At 41.3% G+C, this 18,864-nt stretch overlaps 1 protein-coding gene across 2 annotated transcripts in view; it reads right to left on the bottom strand.

Moving 5' to 3' along the window:
• The window catches only part of Vcl (vinculin), a 114,199-nt gene that overhangs the window by 89,586 nt on the left and 5,749 nt on the right, over positions 1 to 18,864 (bottom strand). Inside the window, exon 1 of one of the 2 annotated variants that reach the window (XM_045137838.1) lies at positions 1,717 to 1,765. The exons of the other annotated variant lie outside the window; for it this stretch is intronic. The gene's annotated coding sequence lies outside the window, so the exon portion shown is untranslated. Of the gene's footprint in view, positions 1 to 1,716; positions 1,766 to 18,864 lie in introns of those variants that run through there. 2 annotated transcript variants of the gene reach the window in all.

Genomic DNA, 18,864 nt, shown 5'->3' with positions numbered 1-18,864 from the left:
GTATATAATACAATATTTTGACAGAGTAAAAAAAGAGAAATCATATTCACATAATTTTTATTATATTCTGTTTTTATAATTCAATTTATTAGTTATTGTTAACCTCTTGCCATAGTTCACGTATATACTTTATCACAGATATATATGCACTATGTAGGCAAACCAGCATAGATATGGTTCAGTAATATCTGTGGTTGAGACATCCTCTGGAGGTCTTGGAATCTGTCTCTCCTCTGGATAAGGGGAGATTACCGTATTCTATAGCTGTTCTAAGAATGAAGTAATAAAAGTGGGCATGGTGCACACCTTTAATCCCACTGCTTGGGAGACAGAAGTAGTAGAATCACTGTGAGTATGAGACCAGCTTGGGACTATAGATTAAATTCTGGGTCAGCCTGGGCCAGAGCAAGACCTTACCTCAAAACAAACAAACAAAATAAAGAATGTCATAATAAGAAATTTTCCTCATGGAAAATGTTAATAAAAATTGAGGAAAAAAAAAAGTTAATTTGCCTTTAGGGGCATTCAAAAAAATAAAAAAGAAATTTTCCAAAATATGATTAAGAGAAAACTAGTACAGCATGATGTATAAAAAATGAACACCTATTATCTGTCTGAATATGTCTAAACGATTTCTAAAAGCATTCCGGAAACAGCGAGTTTGCTGTGTTCACTGGTTTCCTATGAGGGAGGGAAACAAGGTGGGTGCAATGCAATGGTAAGAGGGAGCCAATGCCACGCTAATGCTTTCACCTTTTCTTTTTTTTAAATATTTTGTTTATGTATTCATTTATTTATTTGACAGAGGAAGGGGGTGAGAGAGAGAGTGGGTGCGCCAGGGCCTCCAGCCACTGCAAACGAACTCCAGACGCATGTGCCCCCTTGTGCATCCAGCTAACGTGGGTCCTGGGGAATCGAACCTGAGTCCTTTGGCTTTGCAGGCAAATGCCTTAACCACTAAGCCATCTCTCCAGCCCATCTTTCCAATTCTGGACAAGCTGACATTTTTACATCTTTATCAGCAATTAAACTTAACTTTCCTTTTTTGTTTGTTTGTTTGTTTTTGTTTGTTTTTCTAGCTCAGGCTGACCTGGATTTCACTATGAAATGTCAGGGTGGCCTCAAACTCACAGCGATACTCCTACCTCTGCCTCACGAGTACCGAGATTAAAGGTGTGCGCCACCACGCCGTCTAACTTTTCTTTTTAGCTGATTTACATGGCACATAAGTTCCATTCTAAGCAGGCATGATGTACCTTACTATTCTCATTGCTACAGCTTCCCCACTCCCGATATTTACAGCCTTGTACCTTTATATTCATTTGCTACAGATTTTCCCACTTTCTCTGGCAAACTTCCTATTTCGAACACATCTTCTCTTCTTGTCTTTAGATTATATTCTGCAAAGAGGGATTTGGCCCTGCTCTGACTACATGTGAGCTCTCCAGCATCAGAATCTGGGTTCACAGTCGTAGCTCAAGTACTGATACACTTATACTCCTCAGGGACAGAGCCCAGGCCTTGGGAGGCATCGTAAGTATGAAGAAATAATAGCGTCATTATTCCCAGCAGCCAAAGGGTGGATGCTGCCACCCCAACACTCATCAGCAGATGAAGAGGTAAGCAAAATATGAGAAAATACGTATGACAAAATATATTTCAGCCTTCAAAATCAATGAAATTTTGACAGTGCCCCCCCCCCCAAATTGCACGAACCTTGAAGACATCAGGCTAGTGAAACAAGCCAGTCACTGAAGGGCAAATATTGTGGAGCTGGAGATGTAGCTCAGCTGGCAGATTGCTTGCCTGGCATGCATAAGGCCCTGGTTCCTATCCCCAGTACTGCAAAAATAAAGAAAGGATAAATATTGTATGACTCCAAAAATACTAAAAGTAGTCACATTCACGGACACAAAAAGCAGGGGTCAGTACCAGGGGCTGAGAGGAGAGAAGTGTGATTTAAACTGGGAGGATGAAAAGGTGCTGGAGGTATGTTGTGGTTGCACAACACTGTGAACACACTTAATGGTGGAGAACCATACACTAACAGTAATAAAACGGGGCTGCGGAGATGGCTCAGGAGTTAAAAGTGATTGCTTAGAAAGCCTGCCAGTCTGAGTTCAATTCTCCATTACCCACATAAAGCCAAAGGCACAAAGTGGGGCACATGCATCTGGAGTTCATTTACAATGGCAAGAGGCCTGATGTGTCCATTCCCCCCACCTCTCCTTGAAAAGAAAAACATGTATATATGGGTTTTTTGTTTGTTTGTTTGTTTGTTTGTTTGTTTTGAGGTAGGGTCTCACTCTAGCCCAGGCTGACCTGGAATTCACTATGTAGTCTCAGGATGGCCTCGATCTCATGGCAATCCACCTACCTCTGCCTGCCGAGTGCTGGGATTAAAAAAGATGTGTGCCACCACACCCGGCAAGAAAAAAAATTTTTTTTTTCAATTTTAAATAATATGTAGGGACTAGAGGGATGCCTTACTGGTTAAGGTGCTTGCCTGCAAAGCCAAAGGGCCCAGGTTTGGTTCCCTAGGACCCACATAAGCCCAAGTTGGGGCATACATCTGGAGTTTGTTTCTGGTGGCTAGGGGACCTGTCACAACAATTCTCTATCTGCCTCTGTCTCTCTCTCTCTCTCTCATAAATACATAAAATAAAAATTTTTAAATATGTATATTTTGCCACAATTTAAAAAGAATTTTAAGAGCCAAAGATTTCTACATTCTCACATAGAATGTTATCCTGGCATTTTACCAGATTTTTAAAGTGTCTTGCTATCCCCAAGTATTAAGTTCTAGAAATTTCTATACTACAATGCTCTTTTATCAAAACCAAAAGGAAAGATGAACAACATTTTTTAAGTATGAATAAGGAACAAGAGTATAAAAAATGAAGCAGATTTTGAAGATTCAAATGGAATCTAAAAGTTAAAAAGAGTCTTTTCAATTAAAAATTCACTGGACAGATTTAAGTGGCATATCAGCACATAAGAAAGCAAACCAGTTACAGCTGGGCATGGTGGCACACACCTTTAATCTCAGCATTTACAAGGCTGAGATAGGAGAATCACTGTGAGTTCAAGGCTACCCGAGACTACATAGTGAATTTCAGGTCAGCCTAAGCTACAGCAAGACCCTACCTTGGGAAAAAAAAAAAAATTAGTTAACTGGGAGGAAGCTGGGAAGATGGCTCAATGTTAAAAGCATTTGCTTGTGAAATCTGCTGACTCAGGGTTCAATTCCCAAGCCACCTACATAAGCCATACACAAAAAGTGGTGCTCATTTGCAGCAGCAAGAGGTCTTGGTGTTCGTGTGCACACATACACACAAGAGATACATAAATAAAATAAACAAGTAAATAAATAAATAGAAAACTGAAGAAAGTAACAAGTAAGAAATATAAACTGTTAAGAGACGCATTAATAAAGTCCAAAGTATTTTATAATTCTAATTAAAGTTCCACAAAGAAAATCCAAATAAACAATGACAGCTTTTTTTCCTGAACTAATAAATCAAGTCATAAAAAATTAGAGAACCTAAAAGAAATTCCAAGGAGAGGAAAAACCCCAAGAAAAATATGAAGGCAGAAGATAATGGAGTGATATCTTTAAAATACTGGGGGCTGGAAAAGGTGGCTTAGCAGTTAAGGCCCTTGCCTGTGAAGCCTAAGAACTCCTGTTCGAATCTCCAGGTCCCATATAACCCAGATGCACAATGGCACAAGCACACACATGCACACAAGGGGGCACACGCATCTGGAGTTCAATTGCAGCAGCTGAAGGCCCTGGTGCACATAATCTCTCTCTCCCTCAAATAAAAAATAGGGCTGGAGAGATGGCTCAGCTGTTAAGATGCTTGCCTTCATAGTCAAAGAACCCAGGCTCAATTTCCCAAAACCCACGTCAACCAAATGCACAAGGTGGCACATGCATCTGGAGTTTGTTTACAGTGGCTAAAGGTCCTGGTGTGCCCATTCTCTCTCCCCCCCCCCCCACTTCCCCTGTCTCTCTCAAACAAAATAAAAAAAAAAAGCTGGGCGTGGTGGCACACATCTTTAATCCCAGCATTTGGGAGGCAGAGATAGGAAGATAGCCATGAATTTGAGGCCACCCTGAGACTGTATAGTGAATTCCAGGTCAGCCTGAACTAGAGGGAAGCCCTACCTCAAAAAACAAACAAATAAATAAATAAATAATAGGACTGGAGAAGATGGCTTAGCATTTAAGGCATTTGCCTGCAAAGCAAAAGGACCCTGGTTGGATTCCCCAGGACAAACATAAGCCATACACACAAAGTGGTACATGCATCTGGAGTTCATTTGCAGTGAGTGGCTCCAGGACCTGGCATGCCCATTCTCTCTCTACCTCACCCTCAAATAAATAAACAAAATAACATTTTAAAAGTAAAAAATGTTAAAAAACATAAATACTAAGGAAAAAAATTACTATCAGTATAAATTCATGTACCCAAATTATCTTTTTTTTTTTTTTTTTTTTTTTTTGGTTTTTCAAGGTAGGGTCCCACTCTAGTTCAGGCTGACCTGGAATGTCACTATGTAGTCTCAGGGTAGCCTCAAACTCATGGCATTCCTCCTACCTCTGTGCTGGGATTAAAGGTGTGTGCCATCACACCCAGCTCCAAATTGTCTTTTGAAACAAAAGACAAAACAAAACAGGGCAGGGGCAGGAAAATAGCTAAGTGGTTAAAGGTGCTTGCTTGAAAAGTATGTCAGCCCAGCTTTAATCCCCAGCCACCCACACAAAACCAATCAGCTTTTATTTACAGTAGCAAGGGACCCTGGCATACACATGCACAAATACATTTTAAGGGAAAAAAAAAAAAAAGCAGGGAAGATGTCAGAAATGTAGCTAGGTTACCTAGCATGCACAAAGCCCTGGGTTTGATGCCCAGCACCACCTAGACTAGGCTGGTACTGGTGGTGCACATCTACAATCCCAGTACTCAGTCAGTAGAAAAAGGGAGGCAGGCTACAAATCAAGTGAAGCCAGCCTGGAATACGTCAAGACCTCAAAAAAATGAAAATAAAAAGCTTGTCAATCAAAAGTTGAAAATTAAAGCCAGGGGTGGTTGGCACACGCCTTTAATCCCAGCACTCAGGAGGCAGAGGTAGGAGGATTGCAGTGAGTTCAAGGCCACCCTGAGACTACATAGTGAATTCCAGGTCAGCCTGAGCTAGAGTGACACCCCTACCTCGAAAAAAAAAAAAAATAGGGCTTATGAGACAGTTAGCAGTTAAGGTACTTGCCTGCAAAGCCTAAGGACCCAGGTTTAATTCCCCAGTACTACGTAAACCATATGCACAAAATGGTGCATGTGTCTGAATTTTGTTTACAGTAGCTAGAGGCCCTGGCACACCCATTCTCTCTATCTGCCTTTTCCTTTCTCATTCCCTCTCTCTCAAATAAATAAATCAATTAAATATTTTTTTAAAAAATTAGGGCCATGGTGGTACACACCTTTAATCCTAGCACTTGGGAGGCAGAGGTAGGAGGATCACCCTGAGTTTAAGGCCACCCTAAGAACAGAGTGAATTCTAGGATAGCCTGGGCTACAGTGAAACCCTACCATGAAAAACAAAAGTTAAGGCTGGAGAGATGGCTTAGTGGTTAAGGCACTTGCCTGCAAAGTCAAAGGACCCACATTCACATTCAATTCCCCAGGACCCATGTAAGCCAGAAGCACCAGTTGGTGCATGTGTCTGGAGTTTGTATGCAGTGGCTGGAGGCCCTGGCATGCTCATTCTCTCTCTCTCATGAATTTAAAAAAAAATTAATTTAAAATTTAGCTGGGGCCTTGAGAGCTGATTAGCAGTTAAGGAGCTTGCCTGTGAAGCCTAAGGACCCATGTTCAATACCCCAGATCCTATATAAGCCAGATGCACAAGGTGACACATGTGCCAGGTTTCACTACACACAAGGGGGTGCAACATCTGAAGTTCAATTACAGTAGCTAGAGGACTTGGCACACACCAATTCTCTTGCTCTCACTCTTGCTCACGTACTCTCTCTCTCAAAAAAAAAAAAAAGGCCTGTCTGTTGGGCTTGCCTCAAAAAGGAAAAAAAAAAAAATATATATATATATATTGGGTATAGTGGCACATGCTTTAATCCCAGAACTCAAGAAGCAGAGGTAGTAGGATCTCTGTGAATTCAAGGTCAGCCTGGGACTACCGAGTGACTTCCAGGTCAGCCTAGGCTAGAGTGAGACCCTACTTTGCAAAAGAAGAAATTAAAAATGTAATAAATGTTTTAAAGCAATATAAGAGTTTCTTTTTTTTGCATATGTACATGCATGCAGGCGGGTGCATGTGTATGTGTACATGTGTGTACATGCGGAGGTCAGAGGTCAGTGTCAGGTTCCTCAATCACTCTCTGCCTTGTTGTTTGAGGCAGGGTCTCCTATTGAACCTAGAGCTCGCTGATTCCACCAATCTTACTATCTAGCAATCCCCAGGGATCCTCCTGTCTCCACCTCCTGAACACTGGGATTTCAGGGGCACACCACAACACTGGCATGTAAGTGGGTGTTGGGAATCTGACCTCAGGTTCTCATGCTTATACCCACCGAGTCATTTTTCCAGTCCCCAAAATAAGGGTTTTTCTGGATAAGTAAAATCACAGGATAGCCAGGCATGGTGGTGCATGCCTTTAATCCCAGCATTTGGGAGGCAGAGGTTGGAGGATCACAGTGAGTTCAAGGTCACCCTGAGACTATACAGTGAATTTGAGGTCAGCCTAGGCGCGTGAGACCCTACCTCGCAAAACCAAAAAAATAAAAATCATAGGATATATACTGTTCAAAGACCCCACTGAAGACACTAATGAAAAATGACTTTCAAGAGAAAGCAAATGCACCAGAAGGAAAGTATATTTCTCCTGTACCCGAAAGGAAATGGTAAACGGGGGGGGGGGGGGGAGGCAGACTACTAGATAAAAATAATTTCTAATTTATTAGTGGAGTGAAAAAAATTAAGACAAGCAAAATCTTCAGAATGGAATTTTAAAGTGCTTTAGGATCTTTTTATTGCTCAGTAGGAAAGCAAGGATGGTAATTAAGACTTTCAAGTTAATGCCTATGGTAAAAAAAAAAAAAAAAGTCTAAAAAGTCACTGAAAGACTCAACATAATGGATGAATTCTACTTCACAAATGCACCATGCTTAGCTCTACCTGGCGGGCTGAGTACATATTATTTTACCAAGTGGCCTGGCTGTCCCTAAAGTTTGTTGGTTTTTAGAAAACAGGACAAGGATATTGGGCATGGCAGCACTCACCTGTAATCCTAGAATTTGGGAGGCAAAGGCAGGAGGATAAATTAAAGTCCAGCCTCAACTACTTAGCAAATTCAAGGCCAGACTGGTCCTATCTCAAAATAACAATATGTATGTAAATAAGTGCAAAAGTTAACAGCTCAAATGTTAAACCCAGTTCTTACTTCTATATTGGGAGTACAGTAGGGAGGAGGGCTTTTTCCTTGTCATTACCCCAAACAAAAGAGACAGCAAGCCAGACCTGATGGCACGCCTTTAATCCCAGCGCCTGGGAGGACTGCTGTGAGTTCAAGGCCAGCCTAGGACTACAAAGTGTGTTCCAGGTCAGCCTGGGTTAGAATGAGACCCAATCTAGAAAAAAAAACAAAAAGAGGGCTGGAAAGGTGGCTTAGTGGTTAAGGCGTTTGCCTGCAAAGCCAAAGGATCCCAATTTGATTCTCCAGGACTCGCACAAGCCAGATGCACACAGGGGCGCATGCATCTGGAGTTCGTTTGCAGTGGCTGGAGGCCCTGGTATGACCATTCATTTCCTCTCTCTCTCTCTCTCTCTCTCTCTCTCTCTCTCTCTCTCTCTCTCTCTCTCCCCTCCCAATATATAAAATAATTTTTTTAAAAAAATGAAAAAAGAGAGACAGTAATTTAAAAAAAAAATACGAGCCAGGTATGGTGGCACACACCTTTAATCCCAGCACTCAGGAGGCAGAGGTAGAAGGATCACAGAGAGTTCAAGGCCACCATGGGACTACATAATGAATTCCAGGTCAGTCTGGGCTGGAGTGAGACCCTACTTTGTAAAATCACAAAAAAATAAACTAATTAATTAACCTTAAAAAACTAGGGCTGAAAAGATGGCTTGGAGGTTAAGGTACTTGCCTGCAAAGCCTAAGGACTCAGGTCCAGGTTCAATTCCCCAGTACCTACACAAGCCAGATGCACAAGGTGGCATATATATCTGGAGTTCATTTGCAGTGGCTACAGGACCTTGCTTACAAATCTAATGGCCAAGATTCAATTCCCAAAGCCATCCTCACAGGCTGGACACACACACACAAAAAAAAGTGACACAAGCCATGCATGATGGCACATGCCTTTAATCCCAGCACTCCAGAGGCAGAGGAAGGAAGAGTGCCATGAGTTCAAGGCCACCCTGGAACTACATAGTGAATTCCAGGTCAGCCTGGGCTAAAGCAAGACCTACTTCAAAAAAACAAAAAAAAGTAACACAAGTATCTGGCATTTGTTTGCACCAGCAAGAGGCCCGGGAATGCCCAAACATATGCATGCATGCTTGCACACGTGCACATGCATGTGCAAATAAAAATTTTAAGATTTCTAAAAATAATAAAAATAAATGAGTATAACTCAGTGGTGTAGCATTTTCCAGGCATATGTGAGTCCTAGGTTTGATGCCCAGCTCTGGGGAAAAAAAAAAAAAAAGAAGGCCTTTAATCATGGGAAACTGGCAATCAAAGGTTCAAGCATCTAAAACTGCAAGTGATATTTTCCCCACAGTTGGTAAAACTGTATATTCCACAACATATGGAATTCTACTGAAAGCTTTCATTGGCATTTTGCCGTGTTGAGTAAAAGTAGAAATTATGCTTAGGCTGTTGGGGGGGAAACCTGCCTTTTCAGCACAGCTTTTTCATTAGATTAACATTTAAAATATAACTTTAAAATCACAAGAAGAATACTAATCATAAAATTTGATACACATTGACAGCCTAACTATATATGTCAGGAATAGCTCTAAACTGTTGGGGTTTTTTTTGTTTTGGTTTTGGTTTTGGTTTTGGTTTTTCTAGGTAGGGTCTCGCTCTAGCGCAGGCTGACCTGGAATTCACTATGGAGTGTCAGGGTGGCCTCCAACTCACAGAGATCCTCCTACCTCTGCCTCCCGAGTGCTGTGATTAAATGCATGGACCACCACGCCTGGCTAGTTCTAAACTTTTTTTTTAATGTTTGAGGGGGTTAGGATGGCTGAGAACCTGCCTCTTTATTTATTTATTTAGTTAGTTAGTTAGTTAGTTATTTGAGCTAAGGACTGCTGGTTTTCTTGGAGCAGACAGCTACAGCTAAAGTCTGAGGCTGGTATTTGCTAACTCAGATACATTCTGCTTAAGTTGTCTATTGACTTTATTAGAAAGAATCAAACCTAATAGAAAATTCCAAATCTATGTTTTATTTTATTTATACTTATTTTATCATAATTCTATGTTGGGCTGGGCAGGATTATCCCTATGTAACCTGGGAGTGTGTCTGGAATTTATTCAAGAGTTGGATGGTTTCACTGCGTGCAATGATTTATAGCTACTTTCCTAATTGACAGCTCAATTTCACCAAATATGGCCCCAGTGTAATATATACTATATTCCTCCAAAGAAGCTTAAAATGACTTGAGGGAGAGAAGCAGCAGTCCTTCTGTTTTTCATATAGTAGTATTTCTTAAGACCCCTACTATGTACAAAGCCCATGATGGTACTAAAAATTCAGGGGCAAGGCTGGAGAGATGGTTTAGCAGTTAAGCGCTTGCCTGTGAAGCCTAAGGACCCTGGTTCGAGGCTCAATTCCTCAGGACACGCATTAGCCAGATGCACAAGGTGGCGCACATGTCTGGGGTTTGTTTGCAGTGGCTGGAAGCCCTGGCATGCCCATTCTCTCCCTCTTTCTCTCTGCCTCTTTCTCTGTCACTCTCAAATAAGTAAATAAATAAAAAATAAACAAAAAGTTTTTTGAAAAAAAAATTCAGGAGCAGACATAGCATCAACATTTGCCCCTGGGGCTCTAGTAGGAAGAAAGATGATAAGCAGATAATAACAACGCAAATAATTATCAATGTGAAAACATAACAAAAACACAGAGTATATTGTAGGGGGATCTAACCTAACTGAGAAGTATCCCAAGAAAAGCATTCCTAAAAATATACACTTACTGGCTGGAGAGATGGCTTAGCACTTAGGGCGCTTGCCTATGAAGCTTAAGGACCCAGGCTCAACTCCCCAGGACCCATGTAAGCCATACACACAAGGTGACACACACACATGCGCACAAGGCAGCCCACGTGCCTGAAGTTCATTTGCGGTGGCTAAGACCCCAGCATGCCAGTTCTCTCTCTCTCAAAAAAGAAAAAAAAAAATGTGCACTTAGTATGGTGTTTAAGGATTAGTAGGAATTAGCTCAAGTATAGCAGGCAGAGGGACTGCGCAGAGAGCTCCGTAAGAAATTCTGCGTTGGAAAAAGAAACTCCGATGAACCTGGGGTAGCACATCACAGAACAGCTGAGGTCAGTGCTCAAAGTCTTGTCCTTACTACAGAGCCACCAACAAATAACTCCTGTACTTGCTGCTGACACATTGTGTGCTTGTCACTTTCCCCCATATCACCACCACTTCACATTTTCTACCTCCAAAGAACAAAAACAACTGTATTTACAATACTAATAAGTGCCCCTTTAAGAAAAACAACCTAAATACTCCAACAATTTCATTGGAGAATAAGTAAATCTTTTATAAGGTGATTATGTCTACATTTTAAGCAACTTGAGGCTCAAGTCTACATCTTATACATCCTAGCATTATACCACCTATGGATCAATAATTTTACTATTCGGGAAGAATTGCAGAATGAGAAATTTAAAGCCAGGCATGGTGGCACAAGCCTTTAATCCCAGCACTCGGAAGACAGAGGTAGGAGGATCGCCATGAGTTCAAGGCCACCCTGAGACTACACAGTGAATTCCAGGTCAGCCCAAGATAAAGTGAGACCCTATCTCGAAAAACCAAAACAAAACAAAAGAAAACAGAATGAGAAATTTAAGTGTTGCTGATATAGTTCTTTTCTGTATTATTTGTTAGCCCTCTCATACATCTTTTACCTATTTTAATTGCATGAATAAAAGCACAGTAAACAAGAGTCAGTCTCCCAGGCTTTGGATGGGGACAGAAAATAAGCTAGACTCATGGGGAAGGCAGATAATAAGGGTCCATCAACTTTCAGCTCTAAGAACAGACATGCCATTTTTCTTTCTTCACACAGAAAGCTTACTTGTGGGAATTTAAGCTTATTTCAAAAGAAGAAATGACTTTAACTTGGATTGTGGCCAGCTGTGGTAAGAACTGTAGTGAAATTCAGCCACTTTCCCCTTAAAAGTCACTCAACTGGAAATTTTATCAGTGGGAAATTCTCCAAGGGCCAATGACTCTATTTTCTGCAACTTAACAATATTTATAAAACATTCTTAGCTCTAATTTTCAGTTCTCATCTTTATACATACACAGCCCACATGCCCAAGCCAATCCAAGGACCTGACTTCTGATAAAAGCGACAAAGAATTTTTTGGAACCAAAACATTTGAAATCTGTATTCAATATATTATAATGGTGTTTATGGATCTTGCCTTTGTGGTTACACAGACATTTGGAATATAACAACAGGACAGAACAAGAGAATCACGAGGCCTTCCTGAAACACTAAGAATCAGAGCACAGTGCATTTACTGAGGGGTTACCACAAGCACGGACTGTGATATGCATGATATTGGGAACGTCAGAAATATAGCCAGTCCTTGTCCTCAAGACACCAGCAATCTAAAGGAAGACACACCCTAGGGAAATGGGGAGGCAGGAGAAGAAAACCGGTAATCAAACAATCATCCATGGACTGATGACCCAGCATAAAGATACAAAAGTTTTTACCAAGGAACACAATGAATCCCACATTCCTATCTTGTAAATATACAAGTCCTCTGTTTTTAAACTTCATTTACTGTTTATGTGAGAGAGATAGAGATAGAAACAGAGAGTACAGGCGTGCCGGGGCCTATGGCCACTGCACAGAAACTCCAGATGCACGTATGCAACTTGTCTAATTTTATGTGGGTACTGGGAACAGAACCCGGCGACCATCAGACTTCAACCACTGAGCCATCTCCCCAGCCCGCAAACCCTCTTTTCCTCAGTATTCCATCATCTGCTCTTTGCCTATAAATGCACTGCATATGCTTAAGCAGATTTAATCAATGATTACCTGACCTCATATCTTTTTTTTTTTTTTTTCAATTTATTTGAGAGCGACAGACACAGAGAGAAAGACAGATAGAGAGACAGAATGGGCGCACCAGGGCTTCCAGCCTCTGCAAACGAACTCCAGACGCGTGCGCCCCCTTGTGCATCTGGCTAACGTGGGACCTGGAGAACCGAGCCTCGAACCGGGGTCCTTAGGCTTCACAGGCAAGCGCTTAACCGCTAAGCCATCTCTCCAGCCCTGACCTCATATCTTAATAACAATGTCAAGATAGGGTTGGAAGCCAGATGCGGTGGTGCCTCAGGAATCAGAGGTAGAAGGACTGATGTCAGTTCGAGGCCACCCTGAGGCTACATAGTAAATTTCAAGTCAGCCTGGACTACAGTATAACCCTACCGTGAAAAAACAAAACAAACAAACAAACAACAAATATATATATATACAGATATAGATATAGATATAGATATAGATATAGATATAGATATAGATATAGATACACAGAGAGAGAGAGAGGCTGGAGACATGGCTCAGCAGTTAAGACATTTGCCTTCAAAGCCTAACTACCTGGGTTCCATTCCCTAGTACCCATATAAAGCCAGATGCATAAAGTGGTACATGTACCCAGAGTTAGTGTGCAGTGGCTAGAGACCCTGGCGCACCCATTCTCATTCTCTCTCTCTCTTTCTCTCTGCTAGCACATAAATAAATAAAATAAATAGTAAAAAATAATGTCAAGCCGAGTGTGGTGGTGCACACCTTTAATTCCCAACACTCGGGAGGCAGAGGTAGGAGGAGAAATATCATGAGTTTGAGGCCACCCTGAGACTACATAGTGAATTCCAGGTCAGCCTGGGTTAGAGCAAGACCCTACTTAAAAAAAAAAACAAAACAGTCAAGATAGAAGGTCTTTCAGGATCTAGCTATTATTTTGAAGTTATTTCATTCTACACTTACAGTAAAAGGAATTACATTAATTACAACACAGCTTCCTAAACAGTACATGGTAAAGAAAGTCCTAGGGTATTGTAAGAAACAAAGTTTCCTCATTATTTTTTTTTTCATATTCATGAGCAAAAAGTGAATTAGAGGGTTGGACAGTTGACTTAGTAGTTAAGGCGCTTGCCTGAAAATCCTAGGGACCAAGGTTCAATTCCCTAGTTCCCACATAAACCAGATGCAAATGGTGGTACAAGCATCTGGACTTCATTTGCAGTGGCTAGAGGCCCTGGAGCACCCATTCATCCATTCATTCTCTTTCTCCCATAAATAAATAAATAAAATTCAGGGAAAAAAATTTTAAGTGAATTAGAAAACTGGGTACAGTGGCACGTACCTTTAGTCCCAGCACTTGGGAGGCTGAGGTAGGATGAGTGCTGTGAGTTACAGGCCAGTCAAGGGCTACAAAGTGAGTTCCAGGTCAGCTTGGGCCTTGCAAAAGCCAAAAATAAAAAAGTGAATTAAAGATCGTATCAGTTTTTTTTTTTTTTTTAAAGGCAGCCTTTTAAAATTTTTTATTTATTTATTTGAGAGCGACAGACACAGAGAGAAAGACAGATAGAGGGAGAGAGAGAGAATGGGCGCGCCAGGGCTTCCAGCCTCTGCAAACGAACTCCAGACGCGGTGCCCCCTTGTGCATCTGGCTAACGTGGGACCTGGGGAACCGAGCCTCGAACCGGGGTCCTTAGGCTTCACAGGCAAGCGCTTAACTGCTAAGCCATCTCTCCAGCCCCGTATCAGTTTTTGTTATGTTGTTTTGTTGTTGTTTTCAAGGTAGGGTCTCACTCTAGCTCGCCTGACCTGGAATTCAGTATGTAGTCTCAGGGTGGCCTCGAACTCACAGTGATCCTCCTACCTCTGCCTCTCAAGTGCTGGGATTAAAGGTGTGCGCCACCATGCCCGGCCTTTATTTTCATTTTGTTATTTAATGGTGATATTATGCAGCCTTGGGTGAGGGCATAAATCCATAGTAGCAGTCAAGCCAATTAGCAGGCTAAGAGGTCAAGAGGAGCTACAGGCCAGCTGGCAGGCAGTACAGGAAGGCTGTGTAATATGCAAGAAGATCTTGAGTTCAAGGCTAGCCTAAGCTACAAAGATAGTTCAAGGATAGCCAGGACCATTGACAGTGTCTCAAAAGAGAGAGACAAAAAACAAAAAAATACATAACCAAGGCAGGGATGGAGAGATGGCTTAGCAGTTAAGGCACTTGTCTACTAAGCCTAAGGACCCAGGTTTGATTTTCCAGTATCCATGTAAGCCATATGCACAAGGTGGCACAGGCGTCTGGAGTTCATTTGCAGTGGCTGGATGCCCTGGTGTGTGTGACCATTCTCTTTGCTCCGTCTCTCTCTTTCTCTCTCTCAAATAAATAAATAAATAAATAAATAAATAAAATTTAAAATGCTAATGCAAGCCGGGCGTGGTGGCACACACCTTTAACCCCAGCTTTCAGGGGTAGAGGCAGGAGGATCACGGTGAGTTCAGGCCACTCTGAGACTACAAAATGAATTCCAGGTCAGGCTGAGTTAGAGTGAGACCCTACCTCAAAACAACAACAAAAAAAAAGGAAAGAAAGAAAGGAAGGAAGGAAGGAAGGAAGGAAGGAAGGAAGGAAGGAAGGAAGGAAGGAAGGAAGGAAAGAAGGAAGGAAGGGAAAAGAAAAACAGCTAAGGCAAAAGTTTATTTTCTTCTAGTCCTATACATCATATTAGATGTGAAGTTTATGACAGACTTAAAAACAACAATATCTGGGCTGGAGAGATGGGTTAGTGATTAAGTGCTTGCCTGTGAAGCTTAAGGACCCCAATTCGAGGCTCAATTCCCGAGGACCCACATAAGCCAGATGCACAAGGTGTTGCATGCATCTGGAGTTCGTTTACAGTGGCTGGAGGCCCTGATATACTCATTCTTATTCTCTGTTTCTCTCTCTCTCTCTCTTCCCCTCCTTCTGTATCTGTCGCTTTCAAATAAATAAATAAAATTAAACAAAATTTTTTTAAAAACAACAACAATATCTGACCAAACAACTCACCTTGAATCATAAACACAGAGCATTATTCTACAAAGAAAAATAAATTTTGTCTATTAAGGGTTGCTACTTCTTTTTATTTATTTGTTTGTTTTGCTTGTGCAGGTGGTGTGTGCGGATATATGAGGTGCACCATGCACTCTCCTGCAGCAGCCAAAAATCAGTGTTACACTCCATCACTCTTTCATTAATTTGTATTTATTTACTTATTTCTTTTTTTTTTTTCAAGGTAGGGTCTAGCTCTAGCCCAGGCTGACCTGGAATTCACTATGTAGTCTCAGGGTGGCCTCGAGCTCATGATGATTCTCCTACTTCTGCCTCCTGAGTGCTGGGATTAAAGGTGTGCACCACCTCGCCTGACTTCTTCCAGTGGTTATTTGAGCCAGAGACTCTTACTGATGTGGGAGCTTGCTGTTTTTCACAAGCTCTGGTAATTCCCTGGTCTCCGCTCCTCTGGGATTACAGCTGTTTACGTGGGTTCTGAAGATTCAAACTTGGGCAATTTTAGACCCTCTCAAGCACTTGTGTTTACACAGAGAATGTATTTAACCCTTGAGGCATCTCTCCAGCCCAGAATTGCTACTCCTTTTGATACTATCCTGATGTTGATTCATTTATTATGTACAAATATACCCCGTTGTCATGACTATGACATAAGGTTTTGGTTGAACCCAAATCAGCCAGAAAGCAAAAAAGCAGCAGATCAACTTTATAATATCTTTGCCTCCTACCATATGGTTCAAAGAAATAAAGATCTTTAATGAGGAATTCATGACTCATAGTATGAGGCTTCACTGTAACCAGCAGGGTTCCAAATAATGTATCAACACCTGGTCTAAATCATTAAATTTTTTAAAGGCACTCCCAAAAAGAGAATGCAAAATCCAAATGCCTCTTCCAGATAGGAGGCACAGTCTCAAGCGATGATTTTAGTTAAGTAGACTGCATAGTTGAAATGACTATGAAACAGAGAAACCACAACCCAGAATAGCTTGAACACTTTGGTTATCTCAAACAATGGGCAGCTAGCCATTCGTTCCTCCTTCTCAGTATATATTCTGACTTGTTCCAGTCAGAACCCATTATAAATGTGATGAAATTTCAAATTTAGCTATACCAGATGTTTGAAAGCTGGGGGTTGGAAATGCTGATTACACAAGATAGTCTATACATTAAAAAATAAAAAATGGGCCAGGCATGGTGGTGCACGCCTTTAATCTTAGCACACAGGAGGCAGAGGTAGGAGAATCGCTGTGAGTTCAAGGCCACCCTGAGACTACATAGTTAATTCCAGAAGAGCCTGAGCTAGAGTGAAACTCTACCTCAAAAAAAAGAGCACAGAAAAGTATTTAAAAAAAAAGATCAGGGCTGGAGAGATGGCTCAGTAGATAAAGTCACTTGCTTGCAAATTCTAACAGTCTGGGACCAATACCTATGTAAACACAGATGCACAAAGTGGCACAAACATATGGAGTTCGTTTGCAAGGACAAAATGCCCTGGTACACCCACACCTTCTCATTCCCTTCCACTCTCCCTCCCTCCCTCTCTCTCATTGCAAATAAATAAAAAAATATTTTAAAGAAAGGTAAAAGAGGGCTGGAGAGATGGCTTAGTGGGTAAGGAGCTTGCCAGGGAGACCTAAGGACCCATGTTCGACTCTCCAGATCCCACATAATACAGATGCACAAAGGTGAGGCAAGTGCAAGGTCATACATGACCACTAGTTAGTGCAAGTGTCTGGAGTTCAAATGCAGTGGCTGAGGCCCTGGTGTACCAATTTTCTCTCTCTCTTTCTCTAAAAATAAAATTAAAAAGAGGGGCTGAAAAGATAGATGGCTTAGCGGTTAAGGCACTTACCTGTGAAGCCTAAGGACCCAGGTTCAGTTACCTAGTACCCACATAAGCCAGATACACATTGAGGCTAATGTGTCTGGAGTTCATCTGTAGTGGCTAGAGGCCCTGGCACGCCCATTCTCTCTCTCACCCTCTCTTTCTCTCTCTGTCTCTCAGGTAAAGGAATAAGTAAATAAAATATTTTTTAAAATAAATAAATAAAAAGAGAAAAGGAAAATAAAAAAATAAAGATCACCCACAGGCCTATCACCCTAATGTTACAATTTATTTGAAATGAAATAAACCCAACACCAACCAAAAGAAATAAAAGCAAAAACAATTTTAGATGTTAATACAGATAATCTCAACTGACAAAATTGCTGATCTCTTTCTAAGAGCAAAGCAGCCTTTCCCAGCTATCAATTTAAAGTGAAGACAACGCTACCATTTGTCCCAGAACTAGTCCCAAGAGCATATGATATATGGACAAGGCACATAAAAAGTGAAGACCACAAAAACTCCCAAAATAAACATTTCATGAACCCAAGGAATAGTTGCAACCCATGACCTCAGATGCATGGAAAGGTATCTAAGGCCCCATTAATAAAACTGGCATGACTATAATGGTCACATCAAAGACCAATAGATTTCTATAGGCTACTTCAATAGGAGAAGAAAAATTTATATACAGAGCTGTTAGTCGGCAGCCAACACCGCCTGACTTTTTCACACTGCTTACTAAAGCCCATCCTTCTCAGGACTTCTTGTCCCTCCTCTTTTTCAATTTCCCACACTCCCCTTTCCTTCCTCCTCTCCCTTGCTTTATTACTGCATTGAATTTACTGTGTTTAAAATGGTTTCCATACAACGGACTATTACTTAGCAATAAAGCTCTAATTCACACTATACCTAACAGATATACCTTGAAGATATTATGCTAAGTGAAAGATGCCAGGCACAAAAGCCGCATACTGTATGATTCCACTTACATTAAATGTTCAGAATAGACAAATTTATGCAGACAGAAAGACTTGGCAGTTGTCAGGGTTTGAAGAGGTAAAGGGGTGGAAAAAGAATGGGTGATGCTAATGAGTATGGAGTTTCTTCTAAAGGAGTCTAAACTTTTAAAATTAAATTGCAAGCTGGGCATGGTGGCACATGCCTTTAATACCAGCACTCAGGAGGCAGAGATAGGAGGATTGCTGTGAGTTTGAGACCTGCCTGAGACTACAAAATGAGTTCCAGGTCAGCCTTGGCTAGAGTGAGACCCTACCCAAACAACAAAAACATACATATATGTATGTGTGTGTGTGTGTGTGTGTGTGTGTGTGTGTGTGTGCGCGCGCGCGCGCGTATATACACACACATATATATATACACTTAAGAAACATTATATATTGTTATACAATGAAATATATGCTTGAAATATAAAATTGTATGATATGTGAACTATATTTCAATAAATAGTGTTCTTAAGTGGTTTTATTTGGGATATTAAACAGAAAAAAAGGTCACAGCCTAGCACAGTAGTGCACACCAGTAATGACATCATTTTAGGAGGCAGAAGAACGGTTGAAAGTTAGAGGCCACAGCTGGGTGTGGTGGCACACGCCTTTAATCCCAGCACTGGGGAGGCAAAGGTAGGAGGATTGCTGAGTTCAAGGCCAACCTGAGGATCACTACAT

Source organism: Jaculus jaculus, chromosome 18, assembly GCF_020740685.1.
Source record: "Jaculus jaculus isolate mJacJac1 chromosome 18, mJacJac1.mat.Y.cur, whole genome shotgun sequence".
Lineage (NCBI taxonomy): Eukaryota > Metazoa > Chordata > Mammalia > Rodentia > Dipodidae > Jaculus > Jaculus jaculus.
The sequence above is the reverse complement of the archived record's forward strand: the minus strand, read 5'-3'. Positions and strand labels throughout refer to the sequence as shown.